The following is an 18,218-nucleotide window of genomic DNA, read 5'->3' on the forward strand; positions in this document are numbered from 1 at the left end:
AGACTCTGGTGGCGCAGCTAGCACTGCGATGCAGTGCCCTAGACCACTGCGCCACCCGGGAGACACATGCCTAAGATCACCATGAGCAATGCCAAGCGCCAGCTGGAGTCATTAAAGATCGCCGCCATTAGACTCGCATTGGAATCCACTGTAGCAGTGGAAACGCATTCTCTGGAGTGAAGAATCACGCTTCACCATCTGGCAGCCCGACGGACGAATCTGGGTTTGGCGGATGCCAGGAAAAACGCTACCTGCCCCAATGCAAAGTGCCAACTGTAAAGTTTGGTGGATGAGGAATAATGGTCTGGGGCTGTTTGTCATGGTTCGGGCTAGGCCCCTTAGTTCCAGTGAAGGGAAATCTTAACGCTACAGCATACAATGAAATTCTAGACAATTCAGAGATGGCCCGTTCCTGTTTCAGCATGACAACGCCCCCGTGCACAAAGCGAAGTCCATACAAAAATGGTTTTTTCGAGATCTGTGTGGAAGAACTTGACTGGCCTGCACAGAGCCCTGACCTCAACGAACACCTTTGGAATTAATTGGAATGCCGACTTCGAGCCAGGCTTAAATCGCCCAAAATCAGCAATCCGTTACACCAACAAAATCGATTATTTAATTTCCCCCATACCAAACAAGAGCAGCATGGATGACATCATCGCTGTGGAACAGAGAAGTGAACTCATTTAGCCGTCCTAGTCCGGAGTTTCCTCTTGATGATGAGATGGTCTTGACCTCTTTGGGACAACAAAAGGTCACTCTAAAATGTGCAGTTTTTTCACACAACAATGCCATGGATGTCTCAAGTGTTGAGGGGGTGTGCAATTGGCATGGTGACTGCATACATGTCCATCAGAGCTGTTGCCAGAGAATGTAATGTTAATTTCTCTACCACAAGCCGCCCCAATGTCGTTTTAGAGAATTTGGCAGTATGTCCAACCATCCTCACAACTGCAGACCACGTGTAACCACGCCAGCCCAGGTCCTCCACATCTGGCTTCTTCACCGGCGGGATGGTCTGAGACCAGCCACCTGGACAGCTGATGAAACTGAGGAGTAGTTCTGTCTGTAATAAAGCCCTTTTGTGTGGAAAAACTCATTCTGATTGGCTGGGCCTGGCTCCCAAGTTTTGAAGTCCATAGATTAGGGCCTAAAGAATTTAATTGAATTGACTGATTTCCTTATATGAACTGTAACTCAGTAAAATCGTTGAAATTGTTGCATGTTGCGTTCATATTTTGTTCAGTATATATCGTTGAAATTGTCATGTTGCATGCAGCGGTAAGCATGGCTAAATGAGAACTGAATGAGAAACTAAATGAGAAATGAACAGGGCAAGGTAGCTTTTTCTCATCACAACACTTCCTGGCATGCTGTGGCTAATTCACACTTCTATCCATGAGAAGAAGAGCAAGGACAAGATCAGACCTGGGTCACTATAGAACTACAAGTTGAAAATATTTGAGGTGTGCAGCTCATGTATTTGAAAGTATTTGATATAACCATATGGTTATTGTACTTCTTGGTCTGGACGAGATGCACATCTTCGTTTATGAGTGTTCCTAGGGCATGAGAATCACGGTTCACAATGACACAATAAATTGACAGTGGTTCAAACCAGTTTTACTCTAATGCACATGCCTATCATGCCAGTGGTTCCCTCTTTTTGAACAGAAGATCGGAATTCTGACCTTTCATACTATATTCATTTTTATGACAGGACAGTGGGAATGTAGTGGGAGACTCAAGGTAAAGGGCAATGACAGAAAAGTGCTCAAGGGATAGATAGTGCTCTAGCCTAGAGCCCCCTTCACCGGGGGGATATGTAGTCTATACACTATGCATTTTAATATCATAAACCTCCTGCACTCGAAACTTCCACATCGCCCACAGTTGAATCAAAAGGCTCCCTATCCGGCCTGTTTAACTAACTTAGGATAATTAGCGCTATACATCAGAGTGTGGGCAAGCTGAAGTCAGGCAGTTACATAAGGACGAAGAGTCAGACCACCAGACATGTGTGACACTCTCGGTCTCTCATCATCATGAACTCGCTGACCCTCGGAGCATATTACCACGGCGATAGCGTCGAGAGAGTGCGCCTCTCCGCCATGCTATATTTAGAGGCTGCATGGTGGTGATTCACATGGCACCTCTCTCTCCTCTCTCTACGGGACAGCCGATATGTGGTGGTGCACTTTACCTTGGCCAGGTCGCAGTTGTAAAGAACTTGTTCTCAACTGGCCAAATAAAGGTGAAATAAAAAAAACTCATGGGTAATGAGCTAGAGGTGGGTTTGCGTCAGTCTGCCCAGACGTGAGTCTCTGTCTCTTCCTTTCCCATTGGTATCTGCGTTCTTCATGTCGAGGGAGATCATGCACACCAGAGTCCACTTATGGCGCGTTAACATGGTACGAGGTAGACAGCAAAATGGATGTAATTTCACAGCGAGCCACAAATGCCGTTGTGGCTCGCTGTGAATGACGTCAGCCGCCACGGTAGACGGGGCTTCCCGCCAAAGTTAAAATACTTTAACTTTTACTGTCTGCCGTAGCATTGTTTTTGTACCGAAATCACCATAGCAACATATACAGTCATGCTGGCTTGCTTTTGCCGGCACCATCTTTCTTGCTTTCTTGTCCAGTTATGCCGACTGGTTGTTATGCGGATTGGACATTTTTATGCACAGCATGAGAGTCACACACACAACTGACACTGCAGCAACTCTGTGTGTTCACCACCAGCCATAGTTCAGCGTAAGTTTGCTGATGCTTTGAATGCCAGGGTTGTGGAGTTAACAGAATGCCAGCTTATTGCACTTAAAATAAAAAAAATACTCTCAGCCCTTGCACAGAGAATGAACATAAATTTGACTTAAAGCCACAATCCTTCATTCGTTTTTCAGTCAACGGCAGCTTTACCACTTGGTTTGCTATATGACACTGAAGGATGGGGCTGGAGAAATGTAACCATTCTCAAATGCATAGCTGGAGCTATGGATACAAGGATTGACAGTCCACGTGATCAACATGATCAAGGTATTACTGTAAACATTGCCAATTGCACCTTTAATATGCAGTCTCTTCTTGTTGCACATTGAAACCATGGGTTTGATTAGCACGACTCCAAATGCTTTCTTGAAGCTCAAGGGGGGCAATAGTTTATTCTGAAGACCTGTTAGCCAAGGTTGATTGAACACGGTTCCAATTATCGCACTGTTCTCTTACACAAAGGTGTTATGTATTTGTCTTCAGGCACAGTTTATGCATCATTGATGACTCTCTCTCTCTTCATTTTTCGAACAGATCAAAAAGATACACTCGCTTGTTGGTTCTTGAAATGCAAATGCTTACAGACCGTCATAGTCTATGGCACATTTAATAAATGAGTGAGACCGAGAGAGAGAGATTGAAGGAGATTTTTATGGAGTACAAACTGGTAGATATCTCTGGCCTTGTACTATTTTTATGTATAACAATGGATCTCTCTGTCTCTCTTTTCAGGTAAGAATAAGTCCCTTATGAACAAGTGAGGCCGATGTGTGAAGCAGGCTTAAAAACAGAAACCTGGTCCCCACTCACAGAGGTCATGACAGGCTAACTTTAGGATAATGTACAGCAAAGTCACCACACCATACTATACATGCGTTGTTGCACTTTCGGAGGCGCTGCAAAGGAGATCACTTTCCCACATTTGGTTCCAATTTCTCCTGCTTGTGTGTATGTCTTATGAATATGAAACGGATTGCTGCTGGCTCTTTAGACAGCAGAATCAGTTGGGATCTAGAAATGTACACTACCGTTCAAAAGTTTGGGGTCACTTAGAAATGTCTTTGTTTTTGAAAGAAAAGCAAATTGTTGGTCCATTAAAATAACATCAAATTGTACGCCTATGTAGATATACCATAAAGAATCATTCACAACATTAACAATGTCTACACTGTATTTCTGATCAATTTTATGTTATTTTAATGGACCAAAAATTATCTTTTCTTTCAAAAACAAGGACATTTCTAAGTGACCCCAAACTTTTTAATGGTAGTGTATATCTAATTTTAGGCAGTTTACTCTTCCAACTACTGCAACACAAAAAAAAGTTATTCTGGCTCTGAATTTTCGTTCTAGGCCCATAAACCCATTAACCCCAATATGTTGGACAATGACTAAAGACGGGAATTCCTTACTCAAAAGACAGAATGATGAGTCTCTCCCTTAAGACGAATGGTGGAATGGTGTGTACTTCCTTTAACAGGGGGAGCCATGACCGTAGCTCTGTCCATCTCGCTTTTTTCCCTGCAAATGGCAGGTCTATGAGACAGCCATGAAAGACGATGGCTTTTCCTTCCCGGTCTCTAATCCACCCTGACCTTGAATAAGAGCAAGGTGACCTGATAGAGTTCAGATTCTCCAGGAATATTGTCCTGCCTCATTTCTCAGTCTTGTTTGTTTCATTCAGTAAAAAACATGGTTGACCTTGTGGTTGACAGCTACCTGGAGAAGACTGGAGTTGACTATGAGACTGATTCAATAAAACCTGCCATCTTTGTTAACAAATTCTGTCTCACATGGAAACTAAAAGAAATTAAGCATCCAACTTTGAGAGGAGACCATCTGTTATTTTGACAGTGCCCAGAACCTTCCCATTTGACCCCAGGATATAAGGAGTGTGAAACATTGATTGTTCAATTGAATTGAGCCCAGAGTTGGACTTCTACCTTATAAACTTATCCAGCAACTCCATAAAAATGTGGAAATAAGATTTGCAGTCTGAAATGAAAACTGCATATGAATGGCCAGGTGGCCACATGCTCAACATAACTTTTGTACTGCTCTTCCAAAGACCTCAATGAAAATGTTTGGTACTTTTTATTGGTTTGTATGAATCACGACATGAATCATAACATTGCAGTAAATATGGGGTCGCCTGGCCTGGGACCAAAAGCCAGGTCCAGCAACTGTGTCAACCCTATATGTTCGTCTTTATGCCAAGAGATCTGAACTTCTTGAGAAATGTTCTACAATATTGTAAAGGATAAACACTTGACACAGCGCCATCTTGGAGTGTTGTAATAATGGATGGGAAAACTGTTTAGAGAACGTAAGATAAAACGGTAGCTTAAAACACCTTATCATCCTCCAAACAGTAATCCAAGACAGTCAATCTCCTAGATACATGATTAAGTGAGGGAGCGATAGGAAAATAAACATTTCAATTCCCAGCTTATCCATATGCTGATATTGAACTTGACAGCTGCCCCCTCCTTACAAGGATTTGACAGATAATCAAAAACACAATTATGGAAACCACAAAGTCAGTGGAAATGAAAAGGTGGTACATGAGCGCCACATGCATCTCACATTTCCCCCGATGCACACTTGAAACAGGGTTCCCTTTACGCCTGTGTCAGCAGGCAGTAAAAGCCCTGTTTATTTATGTGTCTCTCATTTTTAACAGCTGCGGGGCCTACCTACTATGCCTCCTTTCATCGAACCAGGCCTCACTGCCTCCTCTACTGCCACACTCTTCACAAGGAAATGCTTGGGAAGCTCTGTGGTTGCATGAAAGGGGAAAACAATTATATGGATCAACATTGATCGATGGCTTTAATTTAAACATAATATTTACATATATATATATATATATATATATATATATATATATATATATATATATATATATGATTGTTTTGTGCATTCAAATATGTTTTTTTCCCAACATATACATTACCAGTCAAAAGTTTGGACACACCTACTCATGCAAGGGTTTTTCTTTATTTTTACTATTTTCAACATTGTAGAATAATAGTGAATACATCAAACCTATGAAATAACACATATGGAATCATGTAGTAACCAACAAAGTGTTAAAAAAATCTAAATATATTTCATATTTGAAATTATTCAAAGTAGCCACCTTTTGCCTTGATGACAGCTTTGCACACTCTTGGCATTCTCTCAACCAGCTTCAGGAGGTACTCACCTGGAAGGCATTTCAATTAACAGGTGCGTCTTGTTAAAAGTACATTTGTGGAATTTCTTTCCTTCTTCTTCTATTTGTTAAAAGGACCAAGTCCATATTCTGGCAAGAACAGCTCAAACAAGCAAAGAGAAATGACGGTCCATCATTACTTTAAGACACGAAGGTCAGTCAATTCGGAAAATGTCAAGAACCAAAAACCATCAAGCGCTATGATGAAACTGGCTCTCATGAGGACCGCCACAGGAAAGGAAGACCCAGAGTTGCCTCTGCTGCGGAGGATAAGTTCATTAGAGGTACCAGCCTCAGAAATTGCAGCCCAAATAAATGCTTCAAAGAGTTCAAGTAACAGACACATGTCAACATCAACTGTTCAGAGGAGACTGCGTGAATCGGGCCTTCATGGTTGAATTGCTGTAAAGAACCCACCACTAAATACAAATAAGACACAAATAAGACACAAATAATAAGAAGAGACTTGCTTGGGCTAAGAAACACGAGCAATGAACATTAGACCGTTGGAAATCTGTCCTTTGGTTTGATGAGTCCAAATTTTAGATTTTTTGTTCCAACCGCCGTGCCTTTATGAAACGCAGAGTAGGTGAACGGATGATCTCAGCATGTGTGGTTCCCACCGTGAAGCATGGAGGAGGTGTAATGGTTTGGGGGTGCTTTGCTGGTGGCACTGTCTGATTTATTTAGAATTCAAGGCACAATTAACCAGCATGGCTACCACAGCATTTTGCAGCGATACGCAATGGAGTGCTGCATCAGATGACCTGGTCTCCACAATCACCCAACCTCAACCCAATTGAGATGCTTTGGGGTGAGCTGGACTGCAGAGTGAAGGAAAAGCAGCCAACAAGTGCTCAGCATATGTGGGAACTCCTTCAAGACTGTTGGAAAAGCATTCCAGGTGAAGCTGTTTGAAAGAATGCCAAGAGTGTGCAAAGCTGTCATCAAGGCATCATTTTCGTTCCTCATGATGCCATCTATTTTGTGAAGTGAACCAGTCCCTCCTGCAGCAAAGCACACCCACAACATGATGCTGCCACCCCCATGCTTCACAGTTGGGAGGGTGTTCTTCCGCTTGCAAGCCTCCCCCTTTTTCCTCAAAACATAAGGATGGTCATTATGGCCAAACAATTCTATTTTTGTTTCATCAGACCAGAGGACATTTCTCCAAAAAGTACGATCTCTGTCCCCATGTGCAGTTGCAAACCATAGTCTGGCTTTTTATGGCGGGTTTTGAGCAGTGGCTTCTTCCTTGCTTAGCAGCCTTTCAGGTTATATCGATATAGGACTCGTTTTATTGTGGATATAGATACTTTTGTACCTGTTTCCTCCAGCATCTTCACAAGGTCCTTTGCTGTTGTTCTGGGATTGATTTGCACTTTTCGCACCAAAGTACTTTCATCACTAGGAAACAGAACGCGTCTCCTTCCTGAGCGGTGTGACGGCTGCATGGTCCTATGGTGTTTATACTTGTGAACTATTGTTTGTACAGATGAACGTGGCATATTCAGGCGTTTGGAAATTGCTCCCAAGGATGAACCAGACCTGTGGAGGTCTACAATATTTTTCTGAGGTCTTGGCTGAGTACTTTTGATTTTCCCATGATGTCAAGCAAAGAGGCACTGAGTTTGAAGGTAGGCCTTGAAATACATCCACAGGTACACCTCCAATTGACTCAAATGATGTCAATTAGCCCATCAGAAGCTTCTAAGCCATGACATCATTTTCTGGAATTTTCCAAGCTGTTTAAAGGCACAGCCAACTTAGTGTATGTAAACTTCTGACCCACTGGAATTGTGATACAATCAATTATAAGTGAAATAATCTGTCTGTAAACAATTGTTGGAAAAATGACTTGTGTCATGCAGAAAGTAGATGTCCTAACTGACTTGACAAAACTATAGTTTGTTAACAAGAAATTTGTGGTGGTTGAAAAACGAGTTTTAATGACTCCAATCTAAGTGTATGTAAACTTCCGACTTAGGTATGTGCACACAGGTCTAGAGACAAATAAGAGTGACACATGGACAAAGCAAAGAAAGCAAAGGCTAGCTTTTTCAAACAGAAATTTGCATCCTGCAGCACAAACTCCCAAAAGTTCTGGGACACTAGAGAATAAGAGCACCTCCTCCCAGTTGCCCACTGCACTGAGGCTAGGAAACACTTTCACCACCGAAAAATCCACGATAATTGAGAATTTCAATAAGCATTTTTCTACGCCTGGCCAGGCTTTCCACCTGGCCACTCCTACCCCGGTCAACAGCCTTGCACCCCCCACAGCAACTTGCCCAAGCCTCCCCATTTCTCCTTCACCCAAATCCAGATAGATGGTGTTCTAAAAGAGCTGCAAAATCTAGACCCCTACAAATCAGCAGGGCTAGACAATCTGGACCCTCTCTTTCTAAAATTATCAGCCGAAATTGTTGCAACCCCTATTACTAGTCTGTTCAACCTCTCCAACTGCTCTTAAATGCAAGTAAAACTAAATGCATGCTCTTCATCTGATCGCTACCAGCACCCTCCCGCCCGTCCAGCATCACTACTCTGGATGGTTCTGACTTAGAATATGTGGACATCTACAAATACCTAGGTGTCTGGTTAGACTGTAAACTCTCCTTCCAGACTCATATTAAGCATCTCCAATCCAAAATTAAATCTAGAATTAGCTTCCTATTTCGCAACAAAGCATTCTTCACTCATGCCGCCAAACATACCTTCGTAAAACTGACTATCCTACCGATCCTTGACTTCGGCGATGTCATTTACAAAATAGCCTCCAACACTCCACTCAACAAATTGGATGCAGTCTATCACAGTGCCATCCGTTTTGTCACCAAAGACCCATATACTACCCACCATTGCGACCTGTATGTTCTCGTTGGCAGGCCTTCGCTTCATATTCGTCGCCAAACCCACTGGCTCCAGGTCATCTATAAGTCTATGCTAGGTAAAGCCCCGCCTTATCTCAGCTCACTGGTCACCATAGCAGCAACCACTTGTAGCACGCGCTCCAGCAGGTATATTTCACTGGTCACCCCCAAAGCCAATCCCCCCTTTGGCCGCCTTTCCTTCCAGTTCTCTGCTTCCAATGACTGGAACGAATTGCAGAAATCACTGAAGCTGGAGACTCATATCTCCCTCACTAACTTTAAGCACCAGCTGTCAGAGCAGCTCACAGATCACTGCACCTGAACATAGCCCACCTGTAAATAGCCCATCCAACTACTTCATCCCCATTCTGTTATTTTTTTATTCTCCTTTGCACCCCAGTATCTCTACTTGCACATTCATCTTCTGCACATCTATCACTCCAGTATTTAATTGCTAAATTGTAATTATTTCGCTACTATGGCCTATTTATTGCCTTACCTCCCTTATTTTACCTCATTTGCACACACTGTATATATACTTTTTTTCTATTGTGTTATTGACTGTATGTTTGTTTATTCCATGTGTAACTCTGTTGTTGTTGTATGTGTCGCACTGCTTTGCTTTATCTTGGCCAGGTCACAGTTGTAAATGAGAACTTGTTCTCAACTAGGATACCTGGTTAAATAAAGATGAAATTAAAAAATTGCCTGCATCTAGCTGATATAGGGTGTAATCATTAGTCTAACAGTTGCAAAGTTTCAATTGGACAAATTCACGTATGTTATCCCCATTTTGTTCTGTTTGCTTCCGTTAAAGAAACATTTTTCAACAGAATCGTTGGAATGAATACACCCCTGATCACGCTCAAACACAGTTCACTTTGTATGATAGATAAGGAGATGGAGAAAACACCTATGAATTACATCTTCAAACTAAGGGCAACCATGGCATCCGACAGGAGATGCATCCATCCATGATGCATATGAGTAAGATAGTCTAGCTAGCTACATTTTCAGATACTACACATTTCTAATTTTGACAGAAAGTGGTTTCATTTCAAGTTAACCTCTCTGGTACAAGAGAGCGTCCCCCCTAGCGTCCCACCTCGCCAACAGCCAGTGAAATTGCAGGGCGCCAAATTCAAAACAACAGAAATCTCATAATTAAAATTCCTCAAACATACAAGTACTAACCACCATTTTAAAGATAAACTTCTTGTTAATCCAGCCACAGTGTCTGATTTCAAAAAGGCTTTACGGCGAAAGCACACCATGCGATTATATTAGGTGAGCGCCTAGCCACAGAAAACCATACAGCCATTTTCCAAAGAAGGAGAGGTGTCACAAAAGACAGAAATAGCGTTAAAATGAATCACTTACCTTTGATGATCTTCATCTGATGGCACTCCCAGGTCTCCATGTTAGACAATAAATGTTTGTTTTGTTCGATAAAGTTCTTATTTATGTCCAAATACCTCCTATTTGTTCACGCTTTTAGTCCAGTAATCCAAAATGCACAAGGCGCGGGCACTAAGTCCAGACGAAAAGTCAAAAAACGTTTCATTACAGTTCGTAGAAACATGTCAAATGATGTATATAATCAATCTTTAGGATGTTTTTATCATAAATCTTCAATAATATTCCAACCGGACAAGTCCTTGGTCTTTAGAAATGAAAAGGAACGGAGCTCGTGCTCGCGGCCGAGCTCATACTCACCGCCGCGCGCTAGCTAGCTAGCTGCATGTCTTAACAAAATACTCTTGTCTGAGTGTGCCAGAGCGCAGAATAACTGATGAATTAACGAACGCTCAACACTCATTGAATATGAGTGTCAGTAAACATCGACAAAAAGGCGTAATTAAATTGTTGCCAGCAGCACAGTTACAGTCACCAACACTCTGGATAACATGAAAACAGCCTAACCAGCTCTGCTAGGGCGAGTAAAATGGTCAGAGTGGGGTGTTCTTTCATTTGTTCCTGGAAGTAGCTTGCAAGCTAGCCAATGTTAGCCAGTTAGCTTGGGTGTTTGACTGCCGTTGTGAGGTCAGAACGTTCAGATCAACCCTATTCATCGGCCAGAGTGTCCGGTGTGCGCTCTGAACGCTCTGAGAGTGAAACGCTCTGAATTTACGAACGGACAATCTGACAGCACAGCTGCAGTCATCAACACTCTGGATAGCATAACAGCCTAACCAGCTCTGCTAGGGCAAGTAATGTTCAGTGAGCTGTTCTCTCATTTGTGTCGAGAAGTGGCTAGCAAGTTAGCTTGGGTGCTTGACTGCTGTTGTTAGTTCAGAACGCTCGGATCAACCCTTAAAGAGATGGGTGGGGCTAAAGCTTAAGAGGGTGTGAATGATGCTGAATGGGTGTAGACAAAGAAGGGCTCTCCAGTAGTAGTACCAAAACATTCTAAGGCCATTTTCTCAAAAGAAAACAGAGTGCTGTTGAGGCTACTATAGACCTTCTTTGCAAAATAGTATGTTTTAATCAATTATTTGGTGACTATTTAGTATAGTTTTATCTAAAAAGGAAAACTTTTAAATGTTTTACAATTAGAATTCTTATGAAATTCACTGAGGAGAATGATCCTCCACTTCCTCCTCTGAGGAGCCTCCACTGGTGAAACTGCACGTTACAACATGTAAGCAAACAGTTCTCATGTGAAGTGTTCCAAAAACACGTTTTTGCACATGATTTCACACGTGAAATTTAACTTGCACATTAATTCACATGTGAAATGTCACACTTGATGTGTTCCAAAAACACATTTTAACATTGAAATGTCACATGCGAAGTGTTAAAAAACACGATTTCACATGAGAAATGTCACTTATGAACTGATCCAAAAACACATTTTCACATGATTTCAGATGTGAAATTTCACATCTGAAATCATGAGATTTTCCACGTGAAATCATGTGGTTTTTCCGTAAGGGAGTCCATCTATAGATAACAATTTAAATGAGCAAAAAGGTTGGAATCTGGCTAGCATGGGCATCCCTTTGTGAGATGTGTGGAGTATCAAGTCAGAGTGGGACTGGAATTTTTGGGTGCAATAAGAGAGGATTTATGTCAAAGCAAACATGCCGCTCTCTAAAGCTCAAAGGTAAAGAAGGGAATGAATATGGGGTGGCACAAAACCACACTGCTAAGCGCATTCCTATCACATTGCAACAAGAGTCACCATGGAGGCCTCTGCTTATGATATTGGCCTTACAATGGGAGATCAAATTTATGAACTTACAATAGCACACTTCCCTCAGTTGGTAGGCTAGCAAGCAGTACTCTCGGTAATCTTAATGTTAGAGGCCCGTAAAAGCCTGTCATTGGGGGGGGGGGGGAATTCTTCTGTAGTGCTTTGTGTTAATACAGTTTTATCTATACTGAACAAAAATATAAACACAACATATAAAGTGTTGGTCCCATGTTTCATGAGCTGAAATAAAATATCACAGAAATGTTCCGTATGCACAAAAAGCTTATTTCTCTCAATTTCTTTAAATCCCTGTTAGTGAGCATTTCTCCATTGCCAAGATAATCCATCAACCTGACAGGTGTGGCACATCAATAAGCTGATTATACAGCATGATCCTTAAACAGTTGCACCTTGTGCTGAGGACAATAACAGGCACTCTAAAATGTGCAGTTTTGTCACACAACACAATGTCACAGATGTCTCAATGTAGGAATGTCATCTAGAGCTGTTGCCAGAGAATTGATTGTTAATTTCTCTACCACAAGTCTCCTCCAACGTCATTTTAGAGAATTTGGCAGTATGTCCAACCGGCCTAACAACCGCCGACCACATGTAACCACGCCAGCCCACATCATCTGAGACCAGCCACCCAGACAGCTGATGAAACTGAGGAGTATTTCTGTCTGTAATAAATCCCTTTTGTGGGGAAAAATACATGTTGATTGGCTGGGCCTGGCTCCCCAGTGGGTGGCCCTATGCCCTCCAAGGCCGACCCATGGCTAAGCCCCTGCCCAGTCATGTGAAATCCACAGACTAGGGCCTAAGGAATTTATTTAAATTGACTGATTTCCTTATATGACCTGCAATTCAGTAAAACATTTGAAATTGTTGCATGTAGCAGTAAAATTTATGTTCAGTATATTAATTATTATTTTTAAATAATTAAATCCATGTACTGTAATATTATCCACTTGGACACCAGACATTGTTTCCAGACAAATTGTCAGACATTTGTGTCACCATGGTTGTTGAGTTATTAAATATTGACAAGACATTTCCTACATACTATAGTGGTAATAAAAAAATTCACAAAACATGCTTTAAGTGGAGTTTGCAATTACGTAGATTGTGTGTTATTAAGTCATTATGTACTTAAGTGATAATGCCTAAGAAGCCGGTGTTTGAAGGATATATAGTCGGGTGTTGTTCGGCAAACCGTGCCAATATATCCTCCAAACACCGCCTTCGAGGGGATCATAACTTAAGTACATAACAAATTAATAACACATAATCTACACATAATCTACTTAAACAAATTTGTCCACATTATTTGAAAGAAATAAGCTTTTTGTTCGTATGGAACATTTCTGGGATCTACAACGGGTTAAAAACATATTAAAATAATGATTTACATATTTCCATAAAAAAAATATTCATAGTAATTAATCCTTCCACAAAATATAGTCCCGACACAAATCTGGGGTTGCTACCCAAGCCGGCTGGTCGTTCGTTCTATCAGTTCGGTTGCCAGAGACATGACCCAGTCGTTCAGTCTTTTCGTTCTGTATCTATGGACGCAACCCAGTCGTTCATTCTAAATGTTCCATTGCCATACTGGCTGACAACATGCATATCCCTTGCTTGCTAGCCAACTACAACTAACTTACAGTCACGTCAAACATTGCAGCCAGAATAACAGCAAAGTAGCTGTATTTGCGTTTGTTTAAGCTATTTTCAAATGACATTTATTTGAATCCATAACAATGAGCTAATGATGCACAATTTCGCCTGCCATAGAAAATGTGCTCCCTCGTCAGGACACTGTTGTTCAGAGGAGCTAGCCAACAACACAGCTAACACAGTCACTTCAAACTGAAGCTGGAAAGACTGCAAACTAGCTGCACTTTGTTTTGTTTTGTTTAACCTGTTTTCTATTGATAGTTCTTTGTATATATCCATAAAATTTATGCTGATTCATGATTTCAACTGGATGAGAAAAGTTGCTTTCCTGTCTGTCTCATCCCGACCCCCGACATGTTCATTACTATGGGACTGCTTGAGATCGAATTTGAATATTGAAACAATGTTGCAAATGTCGGAGAGACAGACAGCAAGGTTTACACAAATCTCCGCTGTTGAAAAGGAAATGTTAGTATAAAAGAAATGTGAGATAATATCTAGATGCTTTTAATAGTGGAGTTCAATTTTATAAATTGCCTGGTTGGGCTGAATAGACCGTGGATTGCGCAGTCAGATGGAACAGAGTAAATAGACATTTAAATGTCATAGATTTAGCCGGTGGTAACTTGTGGAATAGACACCGGCTGGAATGTGGTTTTAACCACCCATTGTATAACTTTATTGTTACCACAAGGGTGAAATGAGATGACACTGCCAATGCAAAGGAGCAGGTTACATCTAAAATGTCACAGAGCATCTCCAACAGCTGGAGTGATAAGTCCAGTGAAGCTGATCTGACAGCAGTTTCTAGACCATACTTCTTATAAATTAAAATCTAATATAACCCAGATGTGCCAACGATGCATTCGGGGAGCCTACTTTGCCATTACTGCACCTTATTCCGTTTACCTATCAAATTGATTCACCTAAACATCCTTCTATGCCCCATTCTGAATGTCAGAATTTAGCAAAAACATTGTTTTGAATACCCAGTATACAGTTTTACTGATGACATGGAAGACTTGAAATGCAATAAAATCCAACATGGAAGTGCATAGTCAGCATTAGCCTAAACAGCCACATTGCTGGTTTCTCATTTCGCCCAAGGCAATCACAGAACAGCAGGAGTTGTAAATGCCCAGCTAACGAGGGCAATGTCGACAAATTATCTCTGTCAGTGAACCGATACGACTACAGAGGGATGGGATGGAACAAAGTGTTTGTATATCATTTTCTTTACAAATCAGGATTAGGAGTTGGCAGCCCGTTGCTTTACAACCAACTAACCTTACAACAGCATCCCTCACCTGAAGATTGACAAGACCAACTGTACAAACGACCTCTAGGATAATGTTTCCTTGAAATGCTCACCACGATGCTTGGATTTGTTTAGTAATTTGTTTTTGTATATCTTCAAAATGTTAATCACTCTAATGAATATAAGCAGTAATGTTTGTAATTGTGATTGCCTCCTGATATGTATTCTAACCACCCTCATATGCCATTACTTTAGGTCATAATATTTGACATTGATTGCATATGGGTCATATAATTTCACCTTATCCTGGCCAATCAAAATGTTAGGCATATGTGGCAAAAAGACTCAAGATTCTTACCTGTCTGGCATATGTAGTATTGTGTATGGGGAAACACTTAAAGAATAATACTTACTTACCATATGAACATTGGGGAAAGTAAAAAAATATATGTAAAAAAACAAGTTTGCTTTAATCCAGCCCTGAATCACATGTGCTTTAATGTTTGAAGTCACTTAGCCACCTCAGTATTCTTTCCGACACAGGGCTTGATCAAAAGATAACCCGGTGATGAGAACAATATGTTCCTGTAGCCTACTCTGCCACGAGCCTCTCCTCCTCAGTCTCTTTGACTGTTTCCAATCTCTCTTTCCCCTTCCTTGCTTTCATTTTTCATTTCCACATGCATTCGGAAAGTGTTCAGACCCCGTGACTTTTTCCAGATTTTGGTACTTACAGCCTTATTCAAAAATCCTCATCTGTCTACACACAATACCCCATAATGACTAAGCGGACAGGTTTTAAGAAATGTTTGCAAATGTATAAAAAAAAAAATAATAATAATTTACATAAGTATTCAGAACCTTTGCTATGAGACTCGAAATTGAGCTCAGATGCATCCTGTTTCCATTGATCACCTTTGAGATGTATCTACAACTTGATTGGAGTCCACCTGTGGTAAATTCAATTGATTGGATTTGGAAAGGCACACACCTGTGTAAATAAGGTCCCACAGCTGACAGTGCATGTCAGAGCAAAACCAAAGCCATGAGGTTGAAGGAATGTGTCTGTGTCATTGAAGGTCCCCAAGAACACAGTGGCCTCCATCATTCATAACTGGAAGAAGTTTGGAACCACCAAAACTCTTCCTTGTGCTGGCCGGGGAGGTGACCAAGAACCTAATGGTCAATCTGACAAAGCTCCAGAGATCCTCTGTGGAGATGGAAGAACCTTCCAGAAGGACAACCATCTCTGCAGCATTTCGCCAATCAGGCCTTTATGGTAGAGTGGCCATACGGAAACCATTCCTCAGTAAAAAGGCTCATGAAAGCCAGCTTGGAGTTTGCCAAAAGGCACCTAAAAGACTCTCTGACCATGAGAAACAAGAATCTCTGGTCTGATGAAACCAAGATTGAACTCTTTGGCCTGAATGCCAAGTGTCGCATCTGGAGAAAATCTGGCAACATCCCTAACAACATCCCTAAGGTGAAACATGGTGGTGACAGCATCTTGCTGTGGGGATGTTTATCAGCGGCAGGGACTGGGGAGATTAGTTAAGATCGAGGGAAAGATGAACGGATCAAAGTACAGAGAGATTCTTGATAAAAAACTGCACCAAAGCACTCAAGACTTAACTTCTCTAGGATAGGGGGCAGCATTTTCACGTTTGGATGAAAAGCGTGCCCAGAGTAAACTGCCTCCTACTCAGTCCCAGATGCTAATATATGCATATTATTATTAGTATTGGATAGAAAACACTCTGAAGTTTCTAAAACTGTTTGAATCATGTCTGTGACTATAACATAACTTATTTGGCAGGCAAAGCCCAGAGGACAAACCATTCAGATTTTTTTTTGTTTTGAGGTCACTCTCTTTTCAATGGCTTTTCATTGGGAATCCAGATTTCTAAGGGACCTTCCTGCAGTTCCTATCGCTTCCACTGGATGTCAACAGTCTTTAGAAATTGGTTGAGGTTTTTCCTTTGAGAAATGAAGAAGTAGCCATGTTCAGAACGAGGCTCCAGTGAAGTGTACTGTTTGTTAGAGGCGCGTGACCAGAAAGCATGCTACACATTGTTTTCCTCCGGTATTGAACACAGATCATCCCGTCTTCAATTTTATCGATTATTTACGTTAAAACATATCTAAAGTTGTATTACAAAAGTAGTTTGAAATGTTTGGACAAAGCTTAAAGGTAACTTTTGAGATATTTTGTAGTCACGTTGTGCAAGTTGGAACCGGTGTTTTTCTGGATCAAACACGCCAAATAAATGGACATTTTGGATATATATCGACGGAATTAATCGAACAAAAGGACCATTTGTGATGTTTATGGGACATATTGGTGTGCCAACAGAAGAAGCTCGTCAAAGGTAAGGCATGAATTATATCTTTATTTCTGCGTTTTGTGTCGCGCCGGGAGGGTTGAAATATGATGGTCTGTGATTGTTAGCTGAGGTGCTATCCTCAGATAATAGCATTATTTGCTTTCGCCGTAAAGCATTTTTTAAATCTGACACGTTGGCTGTATTCACAACAAGTGTAGCTTTAATTTGGTGTATTGAATGTGTGATTTCATGAAAGTACAATTTTTATAGTAATTTATTTGAATTTGGCGCTCTGCATTTTCACTGGATGTTGGCCAGGTGGGACGCTACTGTCCCACATATCCCAGAGAGGTTAAGCGCACAGCCAAGACAGCACGGGACAAGTCTCTGAATGTCCGTGAGTGGCCCAGCCAGAGCCCGGACTTGAACCTGATCTAACATCTCTGGAGAGATCTGAAAATAGCTGTGCAGCCACATTCCCCATCCAACCTGACAGAGCTTGAGAGGATCTGCAGAGAAGAATGGGAGAAACTACGTAAATACAGGTGTGCCAAGCTTGTAGCATCATACCCAAGAAGACTTGAGGCTGTAATTGCTGCCAAAGGTGCTTCAACAAAGTACTGAGTAAAGGCTCTGAATACTTACGTAAATGTGATATTTCATTATTATTATCTTTTTTTTCATTTGCAAATATTTCTAGAAACCTGTTTTTGCTTTGTCATTATGGGGTATTATGTGAGATTGATGAGGGGAAAAAACGATTAAATCCATTTTAGAACAAGGCTGTGACGTAAAACAAAATGTGGAAAAAGTGAAGGTCTAAATTCTTTCCGAGTGCCAAGATGGTATTTTTCTTTATTTTGAGTCAGCTTATATAAAACAATGAATTTTTTGGTCCT

At 41.2% G+C, this 18,218-nt stretch overlaps 1 protein-coding gene across 2 annotated transcripts in view; it reads right to left on the minus strand.

The window, feature by feature from the left end:
- sugct (succinyl-CoA:glutarate-CoA transferase) overlaps positions 1-18,218 on the minus strand; it is a 172,627-nt gene that overhangs the window by 30,508 nt on the left and 123,901 nt on the right. The gene's annotated exons all lie outside the window — the stretch shown is intronic.

The sequence above is a fragment of the Salvelinus namaycush genome, chromosome 7 (genome assembly GCF_016432855.1).
Source record: "Salvelinus namaycush isolate Seneca chromosome 7, SaNama_1.0, whole genome shotgun sequence".
NCBI lineage: Eukaryota > Metazoa > Chordata > Actinopteri > Salmoniformes > Salmonidae > Salvelinus > Salvelinus namaycush.